At 44.9% G+C, this 26,606-nt stretch overlaps 1 protein-coding gene across 1 annotated transcript in view; it reads right to left on the reverse strand.

The window, feature by feature from the left end:
- The window catches only part of SPO11 (SPO11 initiator of meiotic double stranded breaks), a 217,765-nt gene that overhangs the window by 95,034 nt on the left and 96,125 nt on the right, over positions 1 to 26,606 (reverse strand). Inside the window, exons 2-5 of the mRNA XM_050982028.1 lie at positions 14,361 to 14,492; positions 13,326 to 13,473; positions 6,997 to 7,109; positions 1,777 to 1,951 (exon numbers count right to left, since the gene is read on the reverse strand). The gene's annotated coding sequence lies outside the window, so the exon portion shown is untranslated. The remainder of the gene's footprint in view (positions 1 to 1,776; positions 1,952 to 6,996; positions 7,110 to 13,325; positions 13,474 to 14,360; positions 14,493 to 26,606) is intronic.

Genomic DNA, 26,606 nt, shown 5'->3' on the forward strand with positions numbered 1-26,606 from the left:
CAACTCAATTTTGCAATCACTGCCCAGGACAGCTTGTGAAACCAAAGAGGGATGATCCAGCTTTAATTGGGAGAGTTTTTACCCACTGCCAGCTGCAGATGCTGTTTTACAGTCTGTGCTTCTTTGATATCTGACACAAGCTGCTCTGTGGCTGCTTACCTGCTGAAACTGTTTTGGTTTGTCCTGGCTCTTTCTTGTCTGCACGTGGTTTGTGTCTAGGTATGCCTTGCTAATCTCTCATGGCATTTTTTAAGTAGCCCAACTGTTTTTTGCCTGTGCTATTTTTGGTATGCTGGGTCTAATTGCTACCTTGCAATGAAAAGAATCCAAGTGAAAAATATATTCCCTACTTTAGTCATGATCAGCTCTTTAACACAGAATTTAAAATATTAACACAGGTCACAAAGCTCTCTGCAGTTATTATAAAAGTGATTCTCAGAGAGCAAATGAGTGTTTTGTTACAATAGTTATCTAAAAGTATCAAAGTAATACACAAATCTGAAATTAAAACCTTTAAGGCAGAATCTGAAAATTTTATAATATCAAATAATTGGATAATATTAAATTAATAACAAAACTCAGCACATTTCAATATCCTTCCACAAAAAAAGTAATTGTATCCCCATGGTAAATACAAGGAGCTAAGACACAGTACCGGATTCCCAGGAAATAAATGCTTTACCCAGGAGGCAGCTGAGCTGTGCTCATTTATATCCCCTGGGAATGTGCACTGATTAAAACACTTGGTCAGTGTTACAGGACAGAGAGGAAACAGGAAAAGATGTTCAGAGCTGCTTTTGTGGTTTATCCATCACACAGTGTGTCCTCACTGTGCATGGAGATGGGCAATGCAGCACACTTGACCTCAGAAGAGGAAAATCATTAATTTTTAGGTGTGGCTTCAGTTTCCCTGAAGGGATCAGCCTCCCCTCCACACAGGTGCCCAAAGACAGCCTCACTCTCCTCATCCTCACCCCTGCCCAGGTGGGACCAGCTGGGATCTGGTGCTAAGGATGTTCATTCTGGCTGAGAGGAGGCTGGGCAATGCCCTGGTGGCCCAGCACAGCCCTGTGCCAGGGGGACAGGCTGGGGACAGCTCACAGCAGCACCACTGCAGGAGCTCTGCTAAGCCCTGGCCTCAGGAAATCCTGACTTCCAGGAATAAAATTCTCTTTCATCTTTTGGGCCAGTCCTTCCCCGTGGTTTAAACTGAGAGGACCACATAATCCTGTTTTTCTGTGGGGATGTTTGTAACCCAGGGACAGTGTGTAATCCTGCTGCAGTCAGTCCAAAACTCTTGGAGGAGAATCAAGGGATGCTGTTATTTGTTATTCCCAACAGAGTGGCTGGTGAGCAGTGTCCCAGAGAGCTGAGGGAGAACCTCAATAGCTCGCACTCCTGTTCCTCCTTACATCACCTTTTCTTTCAGAAATCAAGCAGGAAGAGGTGTTCAAACCCCTTGTTGTTGTGATCTAAATTTTTTTACCCCAGTCTTTACCTCTGCTGAACTTTTCCAAACCAAAATTGCTTATTCTGTTTGCCAGAGCTAGACCTAAATTAGAGACAGAGAAAATTTGGGGGCATTAAATTCCACTCTTGACTGAGGAATCATTGTGGGTGAAGGGAGGAAGAAGCTGCAATTTCTGCCACTCACAGGGACCATCTCACTGAGTAATACCAGAAGTTGCTCTGCTGAGGTAAAATCATCTCACCCATTAGGCAAATATGTTTTTACTGATTGTCTTAACAAACTGCATTGAGCCAAACTGTTCTTACCTCCTGGAGATGTGACTGTAATGGAATCATTCCACACTGCTCACAGAGTGAGGCTGCAGGAGCTGAAGATCCATAATTTTAATCCAATTTAGGCAGCTTTTCTATTATATACATTAATTAGTACTTGAAGTCTTGCCCAGAAGAATTCGTCACCCATGGACAGGAGTAAAATGCCCTGGAATGGATGAGAATTTTATATTGGGTAAAAGCAATAACTTAAAAAGAAGAGCAAGAGGAAGAGGGCATTAGAAGTGCTCTGGAGAGAGCGGTACTGGAGGGACCCCGGCAGCTCCGGAGGGGTCCCGACGGTACCGGGACGTACCGATGGTATCGGGATGTCCCGGGGAGGATTCCGGGCGCTCTAGGGGCTGTCCTGGGCTGACACCGGGATGGTCCCGGCAAGGATGGAAATCCCCGTCCGCTCTCTGGCGGCAGAGCAGCGGAACGGCAGCGCCGCAGCATCCCCGGGATGGAGAATCCCGTGCTGAGACACGGACAGAGGGGAGCGGCACCGAGATGGGGCTCTCGGCTCCTTGCTCTGCTCTGCGGGAGCCGCTGGAAAGCCAGGAGCTCCTGGGGAGAACCAGTAAGGGACAGGAAAAAGGGGTTAAGGGGAAGGGTGGGAAATGGAGAGCGCAGGGCACAGGAACAGCAGCTCAGGGCACCTCTCGGTGTCTGGCACGCCGAGCCCTCCTGCGGCACTGCCTCCATCCCCTGGCTCCGGGCTCCTCCATCGCCTCCCTCAGCCCGCACACGCTGCTCTCCGAGCGAACCGAGCTCTGCACTCCCGGAGCAGGTGCTCGCTGGGCTCTGCAGTGGCTCCAGGCTGGGTCTGTTTGCAGCAGCAGGGCTCTGAAAGTCACCCTACAATAAAGCCACCCCAAACCATGCTCTGTGTGGGGTGGACTGGGGACACTCGTGTTCAGATCTCAGCGCTCAGAGTGTGAACCAACTGTGCAGGGTCAGCCCTGCTCCCGGAAGGCAAAACTCCATGAGAACATCAGGTGCAGACTCTGACCAGGGCCTCTGCTCACCCTCTGCACCAGGCCTGGCTTGGGGCTGCTGCTTTCTGGTTTGGGGCACAAGGCAAAGCAGTGCCCCACTGCCAGGGAGGGAACCTGCACCAGCACTGCCACACTGGCAGCTTTTAGCCAAGTGGGTTTGTTACCTTCCCTACAATAACATTTTCCAACTACTCCTCTTTGCCAGCCTGAGCTAACTTTTGTGACATTTCTATACCACACACAAGATGGAGTGGAAAGAATGTCTGTGCTCCCAAACTGGACAGGAGCTGCACGTGCCAGCTGCATCCCATGGAAGTGCTCCTGCATTGATGGAGGACAGCCAGAAACAATTACAGAACCAAAAACTTACCTAGCCTCACCATAAATGGTCCTGCTTTACCTTAAAAATACATATTTTATGTGGGTGCTGGATTTCTTTTACCTTGCCATCCAACACAGAGTCTGACATCACCAGTCTGATCCAGAGGTCCTCTCTTTTAGGCTGCTTGTCATTCCAGGTACATTATGTTTCCATTTACACATCTATCTATCTATCTATCTATCTATCTATCTATCTATCTATCTATCTATCTATCTATCTATCTATCTATCTATCTATCTATCTATCTATCTATCTATCTATCTATCTATCTATCTATCCATCCATCCATCCATCCATCCATCCATCCATCCATCCATCCATCCATCCATCCATCCATCCATATACAGATGTATATATCTCTATAATATCTCTAGATATGATTTTTCATTGCTCTCAGCCCTCTTCCCTCCTCCCAGCAGCAGGATCCCCGAGCCCCTCCTGAGCTGTGGCTTTCTCCTCACCCACCTTCCAGTGAGAACCCACAGCCCTTTCCCCTCACTGAAATGCCATTCCTGGGTAAATATTTTCCCGTGTGTATCTGCAGATGCCCCAAATGCCGATCTCGCTTGCTGATGGTTCCTTTGCTGGTGAGGGAGCGAGGAGCAGAAGTGGAGCAGCGCCGGGAAGGATTGTCCTCACCCCCCTGTGCCCTCCTCAGGGCGATCTGTGCTCGATGGATGTAAAAAATTCCCAAACCACCTGCGTTTTTCCCGAGCTTTGCCGTGAGCGGGCAGCGAGTGCCGCGGGATGCCGGGAGGCGGCGCTGGCGCCGCGCCGGGAGCTGGGAATGGGCTGGGAATGGGAACGGGGCTGGAATGGGCTGGGAACGGAGCAGAGAATAGGGCTGGGAATGGGGTAGGGAATAGGGCTGGGAATGGGGCTGGAATGGGGCAGGAACGCTGATCCCGGTCCCCGCTGCAAACCTGAGCGAACGGGACACGCAAACAGGGGACACGGACCCCTTGTGCCGGCAGTGCCACCCGGGCTCTGGGCACTGCCAGCAGCTCGCAGCAAGGATTCCCTCCCAGTGAGAAGTGCCGTGGATGATCCGCTTTTACACTTTGCTCAAAGGTTTGCGTGTCAGAATGAAATGAAAATTTAGTTTCAAAGACAAGGATCTCAAACTTTTCTTGGAGCACGGAAGAGAAACCTCACAGTGACCTCTGAGCCATCTCAGCATCGCTGTGAAAGGATTATCTGCTGGGTTTTCTCTCTGGGATTTTTAACAACTGGTTAGCACCTTCTCTGGGAGGAACACAGCCTTGCTCACACAGAAATCATTCCTTGGGGTTGGCAGTTTTATCAGATAAACAAATACAGATAAATACTTCAGAGGACCCTTCAATCTTCTTCTGAGTTAATAAAACAGTAGCAACAAGGCTGGGTTATGTCTCCTTATATCTTCCCAAACCTTTAGAAGAGCAACTGCTATGGTGCTGATTTAGCATTCCCATATTATAAACATTTCTGTTTTAGCATCATAGAAGATTAAATGCTGACCATGTATAAGCAAGGAGTTCCAGTTACAAAATTCTCTCATACTCACAGGATCCTTAATTTCTGAAATTGTATTTTATTGCCTTCCTTTTGCAAATGGCAAAAATACAATGGCTCCCTTATGAAGTTGTGCACTGGAGTTGGCCACACAGAATATTTTGCAATAGTCTTTGATAGATCTCTTTGAGATCTAGCAGATCTCTGATCTACTTCATGACATTGATTCTACTTCATGAGTTTGCCCTCCCCTGTGCACCATCCTGGTCTCTCCATCCCCCATAAACACCTCCATTCCTGGCAAAACAGCACCACAAAGCTCTCAAATATGCTCAGCTTCCCCTCCAAATCTTGCACATATTTGGTGGAGTTTCCCTTCTCATTTCCAAAGCTCTGCATTACTTTGTGCCAGACTTCCCCTCTCCCTCATATCCCAGCCTTATCCCTGCCTGCTGCTGCTGCCTCTGCAGCCTGTGCTGCACTTCTCCCTGCTTTTACACTATTCCAGTTGCCTGGAATAACCTTCTTATCAAAATGCAACAAGCTGTCTCCAGCTCCTTTACAGCCCATATGAACATCCACCTGTTCCCCTGACAGTAACCATATGCCTCTGGATTTGTTCTGGAGCGTGGGAGGCTGCTTTGTGCAATTTGGGCAAGATCCAGCTCCCACTGAAATTAAGGAAAAAATTCCCATTGATTCCATGGCTCAGACTGGAAATTTCATGGGATGCTTTCCTCCTGTTTTATCACAGCAGCACACCAGGCACATTTGGGATTCTGAATGCCAGCAATGATTATCACTGAATTGTGGTGATATAACACCAGGCCAAGAGGTAAGGCTGGGCTTGCCATCTCAGAAGGGCAGCACAAAATCACTGAAAAGTGATTGATCTAAAACACAGCAGAGTTTAAAACACAGCACACAAGGAGATGGAGGCACCTAAAGATCCAGACTCAGCTGGGGGCAAAGGCTCCCAAGTGCAGCTCTCCTTGGTGATCCGAGCACACAAACTATCTCTGCATCAAAAGAACTCTGTCAACACCATTTGTGCAGAATCATAAACATAATAAATCTTGCCAAGTCCTCCGTGAACTGGCTATTTATTGCACTCGTCTCTGAGGCTTTCTGATGTCAGAGCTGGAGGCTGCAAACATAAATACTGAAATGATGTGTTGCATATGCCGTGGCTTGATTTGCTGTTTGATTGGAGGCTTAGTTCTGGAAGCCCCTCAGTGCATAGCCTGCAGTGCTCCCTGCCCAGGCTGAGAGATAACAGAGCCCAACAAACCTCATCAGCCTCCCTGACAGCCACAGGAGTCACAGTGATGGCCTGAGTGTGGCAGCACAGCCAGACTGTGAACTCCCACTGCCACAACTGTGCCAGCATGAAGGGCAAAGACAGAAACTCCAACCCAGAGCCACGTCCTGAGAGCAGAGAAGGTGGGCAAAGCATGTCCCACCCTCAGATCTGCTGCTGCTGCTGGTGGGAGACCTCCAGTGTGGGAGTCTGTCTGCACTGCAGGTGTGCTCAGGGACTTTTCTCCAAGCACAACACCAAACCTGGCAGCTGATCTGATGTGCTAAGAACCAGATCCAGGCAACCCCTGTTTTTTCACTAAAAATTCCATTTCTGCAATTTCAAGCAGAAGTCTTGCCCAGATGGGAGTGCCCCAGTCAGGACCTGTTCCCAGTTCCCTGTTCCTGGAGGTCAGTGATTAAAGCAGGCACAAGGCAGGGGCAGATCCAGCCTCAGAGTGCTGGGGAGATGTAGGAATCCGCCTTATATCATCTCCCCCTGATTCAGTGACCATTCAGGGAAGTGATTTAGTGGAAAAGACAGAAATAACCTGATGACAAGGGTGGTTTCTGAGGCCCAGCATCTTGCTTGCTCATTAATTTGTTTCCAAAAGAGAACAGCAGAGATAGAGCTGAGTGCAGCCTCCCAGCATCTCTCTTACCCTGAATTTTGGAGCAGACAAGAACACATTGGCACCTCCAGCTGCAGCTCAGTGATTCCTAATGCTGGGCTTACATTTTGGCCATTTCTTTTCTTACAGAAGATACTGCATGAAAATTCTTGTATCAGCTAACAAATTTCAGCAAGAACAGAAATACCAAATTCCTGCTTCCAGTAAGCAAATAAACGTATTTACCCTGGTTTTATCTGAAAAAGCCCTTCTTTCTCCCTCCTTTCCCCACACATTTCAATTGCTGCTTGTAACCTGAATTAAGTGCTATAGAACTGAAGCAATATTTCCTTGTATATCTTATAATGCCCACAGGAGTTGAAAGAAGGACTTTGTATGAAGTCTCTTGCACAGTTTTGTGTCTACTTACGTGATGCATCCAACTGGAAGTTAAATGCCAGCTGAGGAAATGGAGCAGGATGATGCAAGGTGAACTTGTCCTTATAACCTGGGCTGCAGAAAGTGATGGTCTGCCTGATCAACCTGAAAGAAGAACAGATAAATTCATCCAGCATTCTGGGGGATTGGTCTGAACACCCCTTGCAGTGGTGCTCTCTTCATGTGAAATTCTTCCCTCCTTTCTGTGCTGCTGTCTGGCATCTCCTGTCCTTGAAAGATAGGGAGAGTTTTTAGGAAAGCAGAGGGAGGTTGCTTGAATGAGGCACAGGGTGTTCAATTTTTGCCCAATTTTAACAAAAGTCACTCATGGTTTTGGGTGCTGGGTCTGACTCATCCAAAAGAGGCTGCATGTGCAGTAAGGTAAAGACAGGACACACTCTTTTGGATAGGATAAGAGGTGACTTCAGCTTTGATGGCAACTGAAATCAAACCTGACAGCTCATTTAGACATCCTGTTAATTCAGAAGAGAAAAAAAGGGCAAAATGAAAATCCACTTTAGTGATCTTTTCCCTGGGCATGAGGGAGAACCAAACCCTCCCACCAAAGCCAAAGCTGAGCTGTGTGATGGTTAAACCTTCACCTCTAACAGTCAGTCAGCACTGCCTGGTGCATCTGGGCTCAACAAATCATCATGGACTCAACTTCTGCAGCCCATCCCAGGGAAATTATTGGCTGCACCAAAACCATCAGTGAGGCAGATCCATGTGCAGGGCTGGCTTTTCCTCTGGATCACTCCTGCTCCCCATCCCATTCAAGAATCAAAAACTGCCAAATCATTCATTTTCTATAGATACACATATATGTATTAACATACATATAGGAACCTCCCCTCTGTGTATTAACATACATATAGGAACCTCCCCTCTAGCTGCAATATCATGGTTAATCAGAATGTAAATTGGCATTAGCATACCATCCTCTATAAAAACCTGGAAAAGGATGTATAATACCTCAAATATATTTTTATTAGTTTTTTTGAGTGAAATACTGCATCCCTGTTGTTTCCAAATCAGAACAAATGAAGAGATTTGTTTTACCTAATTGGTGTAATTGGTAATTTAAAGCACAGCCTAGTGCAGAATTATCAGCTTTTTATCTCTGGCAATTTCCATGTTACAAGAGCCCGGTCTGTATTTTACCTTTTCATAAAATCATTCATTACTTACTGATCTACATTAGATCTTCCTAAAAGTTCAAAATACTGATTCTAAAACAATGAACCTTCCAAAGATTTTTTGTAATCAGTTCAATTCCTCCTGTGGACACAGCAGAGGGTTGGGAGCTAATCTCCTTGCTGCTGCTGTTTCCCTTTTTTGTTTTCTTTTTCCCTGCTTAAACTCCTGACAGCCAAAGGGCTGTTCCTGGGCTCAGACCACAGGAGGAAACCTCAGCTCCAAGGAGAATTTTCAAACAGAGGAATTGCCTTCCCATGTCCAAAGTCAGATCTGTGAGGACACGTTCACAATCAGAAGAGGCACATCCTCCCTCTCCTGGCCCAGAGAGCACACACAGCATCCAAATCTCCCACCCTGAACTCTGGTTTAGGATTCATTCTGTGCCTCCAAGTAAGATGTCAGTGTTATTTTATCAACAAACCCCAGCCAAAGGTCCCCTAGTGAGCTGTGTGTCACAGAGGGACGCTGGGGACGGATTTTACTCCAACGCACCGAAAACTCTGCAGCTTTGCCTCGTTCAGCTCTGCCTATTCCCAGTGTCTGAGGATGGGTGGCAAAGGGAATGCCTTTAACAAGAACAAGACTACATTAAACATCAAACATCCCTTTGCTTCTGACAATTAATTGAGAAGAAAACCTCATAATCAGTTGCAGACTCTCCCTGAGTCGTGAGTGTGACTCGGCTCAATTACCGCGCCCTGGTCCAGAGCGAGGGTTTGCTTCTCATCTTTGTGAGGGTGGGGAGGCAGCAGACAGAGCTGAGAGGTTAAAGGTGGCAGGAGGAGGTCACCAAGGGTGTCACCGTCTCTGAGCTAGCCATAAATAACGGAACCAGTGTGGTCTTGGTTTATGGAGCAGCTTTGTGGCTGTCAGGGAGGCGCTGGGCACACAGAGCTGCCCCGCACCAAGGGCTGTCAGGAGCAGGACACATCCCAGGAAAGGGCTGCCCAGGGAAATTTGGCTGTCCCAGCCCTGGAAGTGCTCAAGGTCAGGTTGGACAGGGCTTTGAGCAAGCTGGCCTAGCAAAGCTGTCCCTCAGTCTGTAGGTTATGTTTGCTGTCACCTGAAAGCAAAAAATCTACAAGGAAGCACGCAGTGCTCTAATCTCTTAGGACAGCACTTGCATAAAAGCAAGTGTTTATATAAATGATGCCACTCACTTCAGGCTGATTTAATCATCAAAGGAGAAAAAGCACATTTTGTTTGGTCTTTTACTAGTCAAAAATGGCTGGTATTTAATAAGCCCTGGAGCCAGATCTCAGTGGGACAGGCTTTTTATGGGCCAGAGGCACCTACTATACTGTCCTTTGCACACACAGCCACTGACCTATGTCCAGCTGATTTGAATTTACTTCCTAAATCTGATGCTTCACCCAGTTAGATCAAAAAAAAAAAAAAAAAAAAAAAAAAAGAGAGAGAGAAACATGGCATTTCTAGACCACAGTTCTTGGTGTCACTACACATTACTGATAATTTAGGAATGCTACAGAACATCTCAAGTTTAAAGTACTTTCATGGTTCCAACGGAGAGCTAAAACAGATGGGGTTTCAGCATGACCTTTCAACCTACCAGACACTGTTGACCCAGATTATAGTTCAACAAAGCTGCTCCTGGATTCATGTTACATTTTGGGAGAAACACCAGGGTTACAGTGAGAATGGATATGCTGCCCAGGGGCAGCTCGGGTGGCAGCTCAGGTAGCCACGGGATGGGAATGCTGTGGCAGTCCTGCTCCCCGTGCAGATACCTTTATATCTCTTTTGGAGAGAACCTCTGCTCTCTGCCACAAAATGCTGGGAAAATAATCAGGAATGGGGGAAAGGACAGTGAGAGATTTCACTGGGAAGTCAAAGAGAGGATCAAAAATGAGTAAAATGGGTAAAGCACTGCAGTTGGAAACACTCTTTTTCCAAGCTCAGGATTCACACCAACAAAAGCTGGAGCTGAATGTCTGGTGGTGGTCAAAGAGAGCAGGTTTTACCACAGAGGTGGCTGCATTCCAGCACTGGGGAAGGATTGCTGGTCCTGGCCACCCAGGATCCCCTGGACTCATCTGCCTGAGCTCAGCCAGCTGGGAACTGGAGGGGGACCATAAACCACCAAGCACTGTGGCTTCCTTTTGCAACTGAGGGACTTCCTGTCAATGTGCTGTTATTTTAGACATTGCAGCACTAAAAATAGCGCCTGTATTTTTATTTTTTTTTAGCAAACTTGTTGTTTTCAGGAGCTCTGAAAATATAAAGGGTTCCATAAGTGCTCAGAACAAGCTTGTGAAATAGCTGGAATACAAAACCACTTGAAAATGCTGTTTGTTACATTTCTCTATGAGCTCAACAGTAAGATTATGCTATGCAGACCATTTAGCTGAAAAACTGGGCTCTTTACTTAAAATTTATTTTACTATAAGAAAATCTGGGATGTCTACCTCTTTTTTCTCTATTCCATATGGCAGCAAAAAAATCTGCATTCTCACAAAATCTTCCCAAAATTCTACCACCATGCCAAAAGCCTCTTCTATCTCCTTGCCCCCATGACAAAATGTTGATGATCCAGACCTTAATGATGTCTGCTTGTAACAACAACAGCAGACAAACAAACCTTATGTCCTTCAAGTGGAGATCAGCTGCACGAGAAGGACCAGGCTGCCTTAATCCTCAAAAGACTGACATCTGTCCTAATTGTGAAATCCAAACAGCGTTTTTAAAGCAGCTTTAGAAGGTGCTGCCCATGTGTGTTGGTGTTTTTTGGAGCTCTGCTGGAGCCTTTGCCCTGACAGCAGCAGAGCCCCTGTGGGGGCAGTGCCCCATCCCTCCTGTCCAGCACAAAGCCCTTGGGATAAAACCTGGGGCAGCCAGTGGGGAATTTCCTAATGCACCATCCCAGCAGAGCTGGATGCTGAACAAGTAGGAGCTTATCACCAGGTCACTGCTCTGGAGCTGAAGTGGTGATGATGTGCTGGTGACTTGCCAACGTTTGGTGTTGCAACATTTTTACAGATTATCCCCTATGATAAAGCTATTTAATGAGTTTTGCCAGCTCAGTTATGATTTGCACATGGTGCAAAGTGAGTTTTGGGCTGGACTTAGCAGCCCCTTTCATCCAAATTTTCAAAGTGATTTGTCCATATCAGGCAGGTCTCAGAGCTGCCCTGTGAAATACCAGTTTAAGCCCCCCAAGAGCATCAGGAAGGGATGTAGGGATCCCAGCTGAAGGTCTGTGGAGCAGTCCCTGGCAGTGGGCAGTGATGGTTGCCCCGCCTGGTGAGGAGCATGGGAATGCTGTTGGGTGATTTTAATTTGCTGAATTTTGAATCCAAGTTTCAGAGTGTCCCCTAGCAGGAGTTCTGTAGATTAAATACAGAACACCTTAAGAAGAATCTCATTCTCCTTACTCTGAATCTGCCACCTGCTCATTTACTTTTGATACCCTCTTGTGGCTTTCTTAGAAGAGACATTCAAGAACACAAAAAACTTTTTAGGACTGACTCAAAAGTGTCTGACACCCATCACTCATCCTGGATTTATCTGAGCTGTACCTTCTTGCTTTGACCAACACACACCTGCAGAGAAATCAGATCTTATATGGCAAAGCAATAATCTACTCAGGTTGTAGATATGAATTAATAAAACTGACACTAATTGCTAGATTTGCTGCTTCTCCAGGCGTGCACTGCCCTGCTGCCAGGGGACATGGAAGGATGGGGAGAGGCAGGGATCAGCATCCAAAAATAGAAGTTTGCATTTAGATGACTGTGAATATACACAAATGCTCCTTGCTCATCTTCTTTCAGAGCTTATTTTCTGGCTTTAATTACTTTAAAAACCCTTGTTTTAACAGACCATTATTTTTTAATCAATCTTTCTCTCCCACCCCCAAACGCAGGTTTAGCGTTACAGCAACGGCTGCAAGTCCAAAGGAGACAGATTTTTCTGTCCCCACCCATGAGGAGCAGTTGATTCACTCCCAGCCTTGCCAAGGCCATATGCAAATTGTGCTAATAGGAGCAGCTGCTGGCTGCACAGCCCAGGGGATAAACACAAGTTGTGTTCATGCTGCTGCCCCAGCTCCCATCCCCAGCACCATCACGCTTGGCTGGATGGAAAGCACCGTCCCTGTGAGCTCTCTGCAGCCCTGGCAGGTAGCTGTGGCAGAGATGCTGTGCTGGGGATGCAGCTTGGGCAGCAGCAGGGAAGCCTGAGCAGGAGAATGTGCAGGAAAATGTGTCTGGGCTCTCCCAGAGCAAACTGGCACTGTCCCCGGGTGGCTGTGCCAGGCTGCAGCACATTAAGGTTTGGAAGGACAGAAAACACACATTTGTGTTTTCTGTCCTTCCATCTGGATTTCATCCTCCTAAGTCCCATGAGGGGATGTTATTTGTATGTATTCTGCAACTGACAGGATGTTTTATAGAGTTTTAGGGTAAGCACAAGGAGGATACCTGGTGAAACTGTTCTGTATTAAACCCAAAGACGGATTTTCTGCTTTGCTCTTTTAAAGCTCATCTGGCACAAATATCTGGATGAAGCCAAGGCAGGGAAAGACTAAGCCAAGGCTGGTGAAAGATGGGAGAGCCTGGATGAGCTGAAGGTCCACTTCCCATTTTTCTCCTTCTGAGAGCCCTCTGTCCCTGCTGCTGCTGTCCTACAGAACTCCAGGTCACTTTTAAACAGGGATCTGTTTTTAAGAAATCCTCTTAAAAATTCTGTATTAGGGCATTGTCATAGTGCTTCTGAGTTCCTTTGGTGGAAATCAAATGCCCCTGCTGTGTTGGCAGGGTTAGGATGTCAGGCAGCAAAGACTGATTCCATTTTGTCATTTAGAAAGTGTATTAATAAGTGTAATTAGAAAGTATAAGGATGGCCTTTATCATCCAAGGGACATCACTGCACTGCCTTCTGTTCTCAGTCTTAAACTGGTTATCCATGCTTCTCATGACTTAAACAAGTCTGGATTTTTGTAACATGTTTTGCTGTGGTCACTTTGTCCTTTGGTTTATTTATTTACTTGAATCAGACACCAGAGCCAGATCATCCTCCTGTGCCCTCTAATCTCTTGTTTGCTCACACAGCCCTCGAAGCAAGGGCAGCCCAACAGAGCAGGTTTGAGAGCATCCCATGTGGTACCTGTGCACATTCCCAGAGCTTCTCCTGGATCCTGTCCTGGAGGAGGCAGGAATGTCCATCCTGTGGGCTGCAGCTTCCCAGCTCAGGTAGGAAACCCACCTTGTCCCAGCCCACAGGGATCCTGGTGGAGCTTTGGAGCAGTCTTCCCCTGTAGTGGTTAAAAAAAAACAATTGTGGGGAGACATTTCCTGTGATTTTCAAGATTTCAGAGCTACTTCAAGGAACAGGACTTCAATGACTGTGTGACATGCAGATGGAGTAAGGGTGAGGCTGAATTTCTTAGAAAATAAATAAACTGTTTTTAGCTCTGGACATGACACAATAAAAAAAAATAAGTATGTCCTCCTACTTTTCCTTTCTCCCTGGATCACATAAATTTGGGGGAAGAATATTAACAGTGTGAGACACAGTGAGTAGTGAATGCACAAATGTTCAGAATGGACAATTTAATTGGGGATAATCTCTCCTGCTCAAACCCCATCATTCTGCTGCCTGAGAAATGGTTTGCAATCCTGTGTCCAGCAGTCTCCACAATTTAACATTCCACTTTGGGTGCAATTTTTAATTCCCGTGAATGCTCGAGAGGAGAAAAAATATTCAGCTTTTTTTTTCCTCCTCAAAATTCCTGCCTTTGGCTTCTTTTAGGACTCTTCTGACCATCACTCTGGACTTCAACTGAGTCTCAGGGCTCCAGAGTTCTGCCCAATTTCAGATTTTATTAAAAAGTTTTACCAGATTTACCTTCAGCTTCAGAAGATGCAAACCATTTCTACTCCCAATTTAATGAACAACCACCAGCCAAAGAAACCCTCTTCCCACCTCAAGAAATTACATTGTGTAAATGGAAAAAACCCTGGTTTTAATTAATAGTGGAGCATGAAACACATATAATTTACAGCAAGGGCCCTGCAGAAACACTGTTCTGCTGTCAAATTACTTCAGCAAGATGATCCATAGAATCAAAATTCCAGTCACAGCAACTTGAGCTGTTCTAGAGTGTAATAATCAGGGGAAAAATTGGCTCCACCTACTCACCAGTGAAAACAATATATCCCCTGAAAGAAATCCTCCAACTTTCAGTCCTTCTGGGTCTTGTGCAATATTTTGTGGCTTTTCCTAGCACTGTTTTTATGATGTTGACAACCAGATTTTCAAGTGACATCAATACTGGTGGGACAAAACCAGAAACAAAATGAGCTGGTTAGAGGATAGATGTTCTGGAAAGTCAAAGCAAATAATAAATTTAAAAATGCACTTAAAAAGCCCCATAGTGGATCTTAATTAAGAGCCTGCCATTTTTATGGCAAAGGCAAATCATCAACAGCTTGTGTTCAAACTTGTATCAGTATTTCCTTTCCAAACAGTCCAGGAGTGTAGGTAACAAAATGAAGTGTGGCCACACACAAGACAAATGCCATCTGAGCTGGACCAAAGTGCCTTAATGTCTTCTAGCTCAATACCAGCAAAAGCCCACCAAAAAATTGCCACATCATTCACCCTCCAAACGCCAGCCCTTCCCTCAGCACGAATCAGAGACTCCTGTAATTGCTCCCAAGTGGCAAAACCACAAGCATGGAAGTAAATGAACCATGATAAGAGTCTCTCATATTAAAAGCATCATAAAAGGCTGAGCACAAAGCCTAGCAAGAAATGCCCTTCTCTCTCCACATGGCCCAGCTCCACCCCGGGCGCCGCCCGCGCTGGAATTCGGCCGCTCCGTGACAATATCCCAGACATGGCATTAACACTTCTGAAAGCTTTCAGGCATCAAAGGTTGCCCCCTTCACAAGTTTTTTCATACCGAGGACATGATGAAGTGGTCTGGCTCTAGCTGGAAAAATAGTTCAGATGGCACCCGAGGGGCTGTGGTGAGAGGAGACGGTGGAGAGCTGGCACCGAGGTTGGCATCAGCCTCCTCTGCCCTCATGCAGAGCATGCCTCTGCTTTCCAACCTCTGGTGCTAAAGCTGCAGAGGGGTTTTGTGGACGAACCCCAAACATGGGGAAAACTCCTGTTTGCTCTGGAGTTAACTCAGCAAAAACATAACGAGGGGCTCGTTGAGGAACAGGGAGCTGCAGCAGGAGAGGCAGCTCAGAGGCATCCACCCAGCCTTGCCCGGGCAAGGGGAGGGCAGCATCCTCCCTGGGACTGACACAAAGTCAGCCTGGAAGCTGTGCAGACAGACAATGATGTTTTTATAGGTGACACATCCAGAGCTAATGCAGCTTCTCGGTCCCTGCGACCAAGTGGGCTCGTCACCGCTCTGTCTGTGAGGAGAGAGAGCTGCCCTGGCTCTGGGAGGCAGGGAGGGAGGGAGGGCTGCATTCCCATCCCTGTGCCCTGGGAATTAGGTACTCAGCACAGCATCTGCAAGACCCCAAATGACTCAGCCATCAAAGCCGTGTTTGCAGTGATTTTTCAGGAGTTTCAAAGAGCCTTCTGACAACGTGTGCCTAATTCCTTCAGGCGCTATCAAAAATGCTGCCTACCCTGGGGATGGCTGACTAAACAGAAGTCTGAACATTTGTGTCATAAATATCTCGAGACAAGCCTGTTGATGCAGTGAAATGTGTGGTTGGCTCCTATTGTAAGGGCATTCACAGAAAACCTCACAGTGTGCCGCCGCTTGGGATTACTTGTGAGCAAAATAAATGACAAACATTTTGGGGGGGTTTCTTAAATAACATTTTGATACATTACAAAGTGGCTTTTCTTTTAATTTTACACCACATCGTTTAAGATGACATGAAGCAACATAATTTGCTGAGACAAGATACATACAAATAAATAAATAAAAAGGGATTAAAAGGAAAGCCGGTTCTGAAAGTCTGTGAGTTGGAAAAGGCTGTAATTTAAACCAGAAGGGTCTGGATTGGATTATCCTGACAAGCTAAAAGGAGGCAAAACTGTGCTGTGCATTTATGAAGCAGAAATGAAATGGAGGGGAAGCAATGGCTTCAAAGTGAAAGGGTAACTTACAAAACCATCTAATCCCAGATCTGAACCCAGATCTGATAAAGTCTGGTAGCTCCAAGCAAGCCAGGGACCTTCAGAATTCAGAGTCAGTGATGGGCCAGGCCATGGAGCAGCAGGACCACCATATCTCTCTGTGGGAGACTCAAACCATTATCCAGCAGATCATACTGAAGATGATCTTCCCATGGAATATCTTGGACATGGGGAGGCAAACACAGCCACTGACCACCTTTAGGAAATTCAAAGATCTTTAAATTCCACGATTGTCTCCTCCATAACTGCAAAGCCATGTCGTGATGGACAGATTTACTGCAGCAAAAATACAAACCAGCATCCCTGACACTAACTGGTCAGTCAGAAACCAACCCAGCTCAGAGATGTGAGTTCCAGCAGAGAGCAAAGTCAAGCATTACCGACCAGAGCAGGGCAGATCCAGCTGATCCGATAGCTCAAGAAACACCTTGTTTTACAGACTGCCAAATTCCAGAGCCTCAGCTGAAGGCTGTGGGCAGAGGTTGAACCAGAGACCTTCTCTCTCCCCTCAGTGGTACTGGCTGGGATCTGTATCCCAATTTTTTTTCCCTGGAATTTTCCAAAATTTTACCATGGCGAATGGAAGTTTCACCGGAACAAATATTTTACAAGGAAGATTACACATTTCTTAGGGTCAGTATTTTCCACTGGAAACCTTTTTATTTAATAATAAAATTAATTATAATATGGAGTTTGTGGAGTAATTTGAAGAAAAATAGCATTATTAAAACAATACTCATCTAATACAAATAATTACTATAATAAAACTTCAAAGAATAGATGATCATATTTACATGATTCTATACTTTATGTCTTAAGGTATGCTACACAAATTTGAAAAAGAAAGTACTAGAGAAGTACAGCAACTTCTGGATCTTAGCAGCTCTGTTAACCTCTCTGGGTTAAGTGTCAGATTTAAAGTAAATCTTTAATTCTCAGAAGCCTGCAAGTGTAAAGACCCAGTTTTTCACAACGACACCTCCTTGCTTTTGTATAATCTGGGTTCATGGGGAAATGGCAGCAGAATCCTGGCACTGGCACTTTAACCAGGAGAGCATAAATGGAGCCATGCCAAAAGCCAGCCCTGAGCTGGGAACAGGGAGCAGTCACAAATCCAACCTCTTGGGCAACACTTCAGCAAATTCAGCCCCAACTCCTCTCCCAGTCAGGGACAGAGTCCCTGGCTGCCTATTCTCAGGCAAGTAGAAATGTAGCTCCTACTTGCTGAGGTTTTAATGCCATATTCTTGATAATCTCATACACTGAGCATGAGATTCAGCCTCCTGCCCCGAGCCCTTCAGCTCATGCAATGCCTCTCTTTACAGCTTGCTTACAGATATATTTCAATTGGCAATATTCGAAATTTCCAAATGGAAAATAGCTCCTGGTGTGTGAATATGGCCAAATCACAGGATGATTTTATTCCCACCAGTTGCTGCCATGCAGTATGAAATTACAGCTCGTATTACTCCATACCATGGCTTGCAGAAATTTGGACCAAAACTTTAAAAATATTAATGTGTATGCAAATGGAGTCTTGCACATAAATCAAGCACACACACTTAATAATCTGGTGCTTTGGCTTTATGAAACGATAGATCAAAGCAGAACAAATGAGGAGATGGAACCCAAATTAACACATTAACTGAAACAGAGCCCTCTCAGATCCTGGAAACCACTCTCTGTCTGGGTGTCACATATCCAATTACATTCCTCGTAACTCAAATGACAGAACAGACTGAGAGAAGTGAGGATGCCTATTCCTACTCATCACCAGCTACTCTTAGTAATTTTTTTCAGAGTACTAGTAATTATCCTTAAAGGAGAACAATTAAAATCCAGTGTAATTGGAAGTCTGGTTATGATTACGGATGAGTCAAAGTGCTTTGGAAAAGGAACACAGAACTGTTTGGAGCTCCATTGGTATTTTATTAATCATGTCATTAAGATGGATACATGAAGTGGGTGTAGCTATACGGTGGGATTTTCAAAAGCTCTCAGCACTAGCCACACTCTGCTCCTAGTAAAGCTGGCAGGAATTTTATTCCTTGAGTGTAATGGGAGCAGAGTTACGCCAGAACGGGGCATTTTTATAGCATCCAAACCTTATTGTTCACAAGCAGCCAATTCTCTCGGCATTTCTTTAATTCCTTCTGGTGATCCCATAATCCTGACATTATTTCCCTGTCCCAGTGGCAGCCCCAGGACTGGAGGTGCTGCAATACCTTGAGCCTGGGGAAATACGGGGCAGAAATCTCCCTTTCCTCCCCACAGGGATGAGAACTGGTGGGAGCTTTGAGGATGGGGGGATTTGGCCTGAGTTTGCTGCTGGGGGCAGAGTCACAGACTTGGCCTTACAGATCTCAAGAGTAACACACAGCAATTGGGAGCAGATGGTTGGCACCAGAGAGCAGCTTAAAGATACAGCACTGAGAGTGGAGAGCTGAAAAATAACAGGAGATTTATTTGTGGTCTCTGGTCCAGGGCTGTCTAAGAAATATAAGCAGTGGTTGGTACTTTCTGTTCGTCACAGCTAACGTGGGACCTTGAACCAAACAGATTTTGGCTTTCTCTTTTGCAAAACCAAAGCCTGATCTGGTAAGAATAAGTCTAAGCAAAGCATGACCCCCCTCACACTGCTCCTCTGATGTGGCTCCTTCAAGCACCAAAACTCCAAAGCAGGTCCTTAAGGAGGAGTGGGAACATACCTCAAAAACACAAAGCCCCAGATTTGAACACTTCCCAGGACTTTGCTCATGAATCTGTTTGCTGGCACTGGAAGCGTGGACTGAAAGGAAAGAAGGACAATCATTTGTGCAAAAGAAAGGTCAAGGAGAAGCAGTGGGAATGCAGGAGTAGCTGTCTGCTCTGCCCACTGCTTTAGCCAGCTCTGCAGAAATCCCTCTGCATCCATGGACAGCCTGGAAAAACACCCAGCCACACAGATAACTTGATGCTACGACTTTAAATTCTGCCATTTGTTTTGTGCAACAAAATCTTCATTTTAGGAACCCACCTACTGAGATATTATTTATACCAGTCATACAAATGGCATTTAAAAGGTATCAAAGGCTCTCAGACAAAATCCAAAGAATACGCTGAAATGTTGTTCTAACAATTGAGAGGATTCCCTGCATAAGATGCTAAGATCTAAATTTTCATTTTGTAATTAAAAGGAAAAAAAAAATCTGCTTGTAATCCTCTTGAAAAGTGATCCCCTTGGACTGAACAGTCTTAATGCTTTACATGTGAAGGAAGCAAGGTAAGGCAGTGCTACACTGCATTTTGTTCTGTTGGAGGGAAGCTGGAAATAATCTGGAGAAAAGATTATTTCCAACTTTCCAGCTCTTTTTCTATAATTAACAGGATGTAAGACATAACAAACAGAGGCTGAAGAAAACCACAAACTCTCCATATGGGGTTCAGTTCCTGTTTACTAGTATCCTGTTTACAGCATAGTCTTTGATGGTCAGATAATCAGGCCTCTCATGTTCCCAGAATGACCACACTTATTCTGTACTTATTTAAGGCTGGGAAGACTTTTTAATAAAAAAATATGTCAAGGAAACAAAGCAGAGAGATTATAACAATATGCATCACTACGGAAATACCAGAGTCATTGTTATAGAATAGAGAATTACCAAATACCCTTTTGTGTGAAAACAGAAGGATGATGTGAGTTGCCAGTTCAAAGGGAGGCGAGGAACAAAGTCCTTTCCCTCCTGCTGCTGCCCTGGCCCACGTCTGGGTCGTGTCACTCAGGTGGAGGAAGGAGAAGTACCCAATTCCCAGGACAGTTCCCATTGCTGGCCAAGGGCTCCCTTGGGCAGGTGCTGCTTCCCAACCTGCCCTGCTCAGCTCCAGGCACAAGGAGGACAAGGGGGTTCAGCTGCAGCTCTGGATTCTGCTTTGCTCCTCTTAAACAGCTCAGAGCATGGCCCATCCAGCACGGGCTGGAGGTAAACCTGAATGGCACCAGAACAAGCAAAACCAAACCATCCTTACACTGGGCAGAAGCAATTCCCACCTTGTTGTGCCCAGCTCTCTTTTGGCTGAAGAGTGAAGTGCAGAACCTGTCCCAAATAATAAAAATTTGCAGTACCAGCTCCTCCTGTGATGTTCCTGGGCCCTTGGGCATAAAGCTGGGCTTTGGAGACAGTTCTTTTCCAGCTGTGACCTGGACTGGACCACAGCTCTGTGGGTGGTTCTGAACTTGGGAAAACCACAGCAACCTGGGGTCACTAAAACAGGAGTCACCTCTTGCTCTGATGTCATCATCTTCCACCACCACAAAATAATATACCCTCCTCTCTACACAGCTTCTTTCCCTTTCTTTGTCACACACAACTTTTAGAAACCTCATTCTACTTGGCACAGACCAAATTTTTGTCATGTTTTTGTCACAAATTCAACACCACTGATTTAATTGCAAGCTTTTTTTTACACTGCTGGTTGTGTACGCAGTGTACAGAATGTACAAAAATGGGAATTTATATTTTTTTAGTTGAAAGGAGGGTTTAGGAGTAGAGAGGCCTGTTGTAGGAGAGCTTCCTATTTTCATTTCTTCTTTTGAACTTATGTGTTATGAGAGCAATAATTCAGAGAAATTACACTTGGCAATCAAGGTTTTCTCATCACTTTGCATGCACTAAGAAAAGTTGCTAGTGTTTAAGTAAATAAAATTAAGAATGATTACTAGATAGTCGCTGAGAAAACATTGTATGACAGCTTTTATCTCTAAGAGAACTAAGGTTTTGTTATAAATAAAACTGCTGAAATTATGCATTGCAAACAAATAAGGTTTTGCTTATTTAGATTTTTCTTCTGATAATTTTTTTTCATAAATACCTTTTCATTTTGCTTTTAAATCTTTTCAGAGTTTAAAATGGTTTACATCCTAAGCCACATTGCCATACCAGATTTACTGATGTCATCTATTTGCTTTCTACATTGAATGTAAAAAAGGACAGCCCACCAAAAAGTCAGGGGAATTAATCTCTTGAGATAACCTGAAAGTCTAACCCTTACAGGGTTCTGCCTGTATCAGCTAAAATCAGGTGAATTTGTAGGCTATCATTCTTCCAGCCCATTATAACACTCTTTGGATCCATTTATTTATTTATTCTCCCCAAAGAGCATCACTCAATATCTTGTGAAAGAAGAGGAAAGTCCCCATGACTCACAGAAACACCTTAATTAGTGCAGCTGGAAAGGAGTGCCGGTCAGGATACGCTTCCTCGGGGACATGGGCTCCTGGGAAAATGGCCAGGGTTTAAAAATTTCTTGGAAAAAGATGGAAAACAGATGGAAACTTTTTCAACACTACTGTTTTGGTATGTAAATTCTTTCAGAGCTCCTGAAGAGGCTGAGATTAAAAACTTCAGAACATAGTTAATTAACGGTGATAATCTTAATATAGTTTGCACCATAAATATACCTGGCCTTTAACCCAGGAATAAAAGAGATGTTTGGAGGGGTATCATGGGTGTGGGAGATTTCAATCTTGTTTAGCCTGAGGTTTATCTCAAGAACTGTCTTGAGCCAAGATCTCCTTTCACAGTCTCCTGGTTCATACCACTATAAACGAGGCAAGAATCTGGCTCAAAAATTTTATCAGGTTTAATATCATCATAATTACAAACAGCCCATTACTCTCAGTAATTACAGCACAGAGATGGAAGTTTAACTCCATCCTTGCTCAGAGATGTTACACCTCTAGGTGATGCCTGTGGCACATGTTCATCCATCTATTCCACCCAACATTCCCTAGGGCAAAGGTGACTTTAAGGCATGTTGAGGACATCCCTTTGGAGCAGAGCCCCTTCAGACAAGGACTTGGAAATGTGATTTTTCAGGAAGAATTAATAAAGCTGGTTTTGAGAGCTCTCCATACCTGAGAGCCAGGAAGCTCCATAATCAAATAACATTCCCAAGGGCTTTTCAGCCTGCAGGAAAATGATTTAATTTCACTCAATTGCTCCTTAACCATGAGAAAGTCTTAATGATGTGTTGGTCAAACACTGTCACTGGTTCAGCACAAGGTTGGATAGGTCAAACACGGGCACCATTTCATGACCCTGGCTCAGGGCTCAGGGAGCTCAGTGCCACCTTCCTCACTCAGGTGCTGCTCACAGCAGCTCAGCATTGTTCATCAAGGTCAAATGAGTCACTTGGCACCTCTGCAAGTCAGCAGGAGATGGGACAATAAAGGCCAGTCCCAACTGCCTTGATGCAACCAGATGAAGGTGCTTTCTGCACCACAAACACACCACAGCTGAGAAACCTCTTACCAGGCTGTGAGTTCCTATGAAAATACAGCTCTTTTGGGGGTATTTTATTCTGGGGCCCTGGAATACCAAAGATCTCTCAATGTTTTTAAGGGACAAACAATTTGACTTTGCTGTCCTGAGCTCTGTAGAATCCATCTTAAAAGTTCAGCCATCTGCCTGCCACGGGCCATGAGCAGCTGCCTTTTAGCAGAAAGTGAGGATTGGTCATTGTTTTATTATTATTGAACACCCTTTATGTTGATAATAAATCACTTTAACAACCTTGTCGCTGCAAGGCCCCGACAAACCCGCTATTGCACAAGTTCCACCCTCTCAATCCAAGAGTTTTGGGGGACACCACTGCCCCAGTTTCAGCTCACTGTGCTATCTATATCCTTTAACAACACAATCCCCTGGCCAGGAGCTTCCAGGAGGTGCAAAAACCTCCTCAGTGCTCATTTCCTGAGGTGCCAGAAGGCCAGGTCTTCAGCTGAGATATTCATCACCGAGCCATGGTTTTCTCAGTGAAACTGCTCTCCAAGAAATCCTTCTCATGGTGCCTTGTTGAGATTTTTTCTATTCTCTTCAGTTATCAAAGAAGAATAAATATGAAGTAGAATTGGTCAATACTTTTTAATGTGGTTTCTTTTTATTGCTGGAATATTCTGCTTTGCCCAAACAGATATAGTTGGGAGGGGTGGGACGGCTTCAGTAGATTTTTTTCATTTCAATTATTCTTCTAAAAAACAATGGCTTTGAAATGGTCAAAGAAGCTTTCTTTGACATTTTCAGAACTGAATAAAATCTCCTTTATTTGAAGCAGCTTTTAATTTTCAAATATAAGTTGACTTATCACCAAAAAAATCTAAAGACAGAGATGAGTGGTTTTCTCTTGTGGTATGGGAAAAACATCTGAAACCTTAAAAGGTCTCAAGGTACAATGAACCCATGTTCTGCTGAATTCTAAGACTCGATATAAACTGTATATACTGTGGATTAACTGACAGAGCTATGGTTTCCAGAATATACCAACAAACCAAAATCTAACCTACTAACTATGAGATATATTGACAATAATTGCATTAAAGTGAAATTTCCTTGATTGAAATTAGTGCCAAAGCATTCAGTGAGCTGAAAAGACTGGTCTGGACATATCACACCCAGCTTTTTCTCAGGAGCAGACCTTGCAGAAAGAGCCACTGGGTTCAATCTGATCTGGTTCTACTCTCACCATCATTCCTGGCTCCTCCACTCCAGCTGGGACAACTTCACCTCTGAAAAGCCCAAAGAAAAAAATCTTCAGTTGTGCTAAGATGATTTCAAGGGATTGGAGCTAGAACAGGAAAATGGGCCCTTTGTGACTGAGAATGTGACCAAGAACAGAAATCAGGAGAAAGGAACAAAACCCCCTCGTGCCTCTCCAAAGTGAGCGGTGTTTAAATATCAGCCATCAGCCTCTGCCCATCAAGGGCTCACTCGAGTGGTGCAAATATGTCTTTTAGTCAAGTATTAACCCTACTAGAGAGGGGTTTACAACAGAGAAGTGGTCAATCAAGCTCTCTGCTCAGATAACAGCTCTCCACCACGCGCTCCCTTGGGAGCAGCCCTCAAACAACACATCAGATCTCCTAGGTAACTGCAGCACTAGATGAGAGCTGTTTTATTAGTTTCCTAATTAAATCTCACAAACTTCATAGCAGTGACAGACTCCTGGTTATCTCTGCTGCAGAAATTCAGATGGGATGCCAGAGGGAAAGGATGGGGCCGCTCCTCTTATTGCCTGCCAAGATTTTGTGCTACCGGTTACACTCGTCAATCTCTATCTGGAGCAGTTAACAGCTATAAAGAATTCATTAAAAGGGCTGAGATTTATTAGAGGCTCCTCAAGCTCATTAAGGATGCTGATGAAATGTGGAGCCCTTGAATCCACACGCCATCTAAGAAATGCTCAAGCAGAGCCTATCAAGTTTTGGCAGAGAGGGGGAACAATTTTTTTTTTTTTTTCCTCAGAATTTTTTCCCCCAGAAAAGTAAAATCTAAGCCACAGTTCTAATTTTTGTTATCATTGTTAGAAATTATGTTTTTCAGCTGCGTCTGCTTCCTCCAACCCCACTCATGAATACAAAATGACAGCAAGATTTGGGTGTTGCACAGCCAGAAAGACGGGAGGGAGATAAGAAATATTAGAATTTGGTATAAAATGTGGGAAAAGCAATAAAAAGGGGGAATTAGAGGGCTCAAGTAACAACTGCCGTGGAAAAACCAACTTCCCCCTCAAAATACCTCCAGTGAAATACTGGAATAACTAAAAATAGTGAAAACATGTTTGTTTTCCTCTGTTTTCTGCAGGAATTTCAACTGTTTAAACATTTAAGTTACACTCAAAGCTCAGAAGGTTTTGGACTGAACAATATCTTTAGATTTTCAACTAAGCTTTTAATTTTCCCTTTTCCATGAAAAAAAGGCATGTGCAAAAAACAAAACAAAACAAAAAAAAAAGGCAGGTACTTTCTGCAGAATTATTTTGTCTCTGAAGAAATCCTCGAAAACATTGACCTCTGAAAATGCCAGATGTAATTGGAAGAAAGGAGGGGAAGAAACAGATGAAAGGAAATGTGGAAAATTTTCACCCCATTGGAGCTGTAAAAATGAGGCAGAGGAGATGCCAGGGGCAGCCTTGCCTTTAGCCCATCTCCAAAGCTGAGCACACTCAGCTCATCCCTCCTGCACATTACTGAGCTCAGCCAATACAGGCAGAATGAGCCCCAGACAAGCTTCTGGAAGGAGAGGAAAAACCCCCAAGCTGCTCTCCTTTAAAGCAAGCATTGGCAGAGTTTAGCTCAGCAGTGACCTCCAGCCCAGCTTGGTGTGAGATATTTTCTACAGGGCCTTGTAAAGGCAGCAGCTCTGCCTCAGACAGCTTTTCCTCTGGTATAAGGACTGAGATGCCAAAGGCACGGGGAGTTTCTGTGGCCAAATGAAATTAATTCTGTGCCTCACCAGGCCTCCCCCCCAGGGAGGGATTACAGCCCAGGTAATAAGAGACATTCTCTAACGAGTATGCATGTGAGAAAGAGCAGAGTCTGTGTGCAGGGGGCTGGATTTGGGAGTGCTGTCACCCCATGCAGGGGCAGCCCAGCCCATGGTGGCACGTGCAGGGCTGGAGATGAGCATGCAAACGACAGAGACTTCCCTGAGTGCCAAAAGTTTGTGTTTGCTGCATTTTGTATATCTGGGAATGCAAATAGGGCTGAGAAAATGGTGCTTTGCATCTCGATGGAGATAGAAATCTGAGGTTCCCACAGATTTGTTCACATTCAGGCCGTTCTAGAGACGTATGGAAATACCCCATAAACTTATGCTGTAACAGGAGAAATGTCAACAGAAACCTTACCAAACACATCAGGAGAACATGAGCCTACAATGCCTTCTTTTCTTAGTCCTCCCCCACTTTTATATTGAAATAAATGCCTATTCCTCTAGGTTTATGCACATTCTGCTCTTTTCTTTTTCTTTTAAATCAGTGTCAGCAGAACAAATAACCTCCCTGACCAACACCTAACAGGTCAACACCTATTTCAAGAGGATTTCTTCTGACCAGCAGCAACAACCAGAGAAGAGTTGTTTGTATGTTGAGAGAAGGAGCCTTGTCCATGTAACCAACAGAGCAAAGCCAGGGCTGACCCAAGCAGATCAGCACCCAAACAAACCCAGAAAACATTAGTGGGGAATCTAAAATTCCCAGGACAATCAGTGTTCATGTGTGAGATCTCCCTTGGCAAGGCAAACACGTGTCCCTGCAATCCACACACGGAACACGTGAAGAGTCTCTGCCAAACAAAGCCCTAACAAGTTCTTGCAATGCCAGTGACTAAGACTTACCTGAGTTAGATAAGGCAGGGAAGCCTAATTTGAACTCAGAACCCACCTGAGGAAGGGATGGGTTTGTGCTGCTTTGGCTGCTGTTTCCAGGAGCAGAGCTGCACGTCCTGCCCCTCTCCCT

This window comes from Serinus canaria, chromosome 20 (genome assembly GCF_022539315.1).
Source record: "Serinus canaria isolate serCan28SL12 chromosome 20, serCan2020, whole genome shotgun sequence".
NCBI classification, from domain to species: Eukaryota; Metazoa; Chordata; class Aves; order Passeriformes; family Fringillidae; genus Serinus; species Serinus canaria.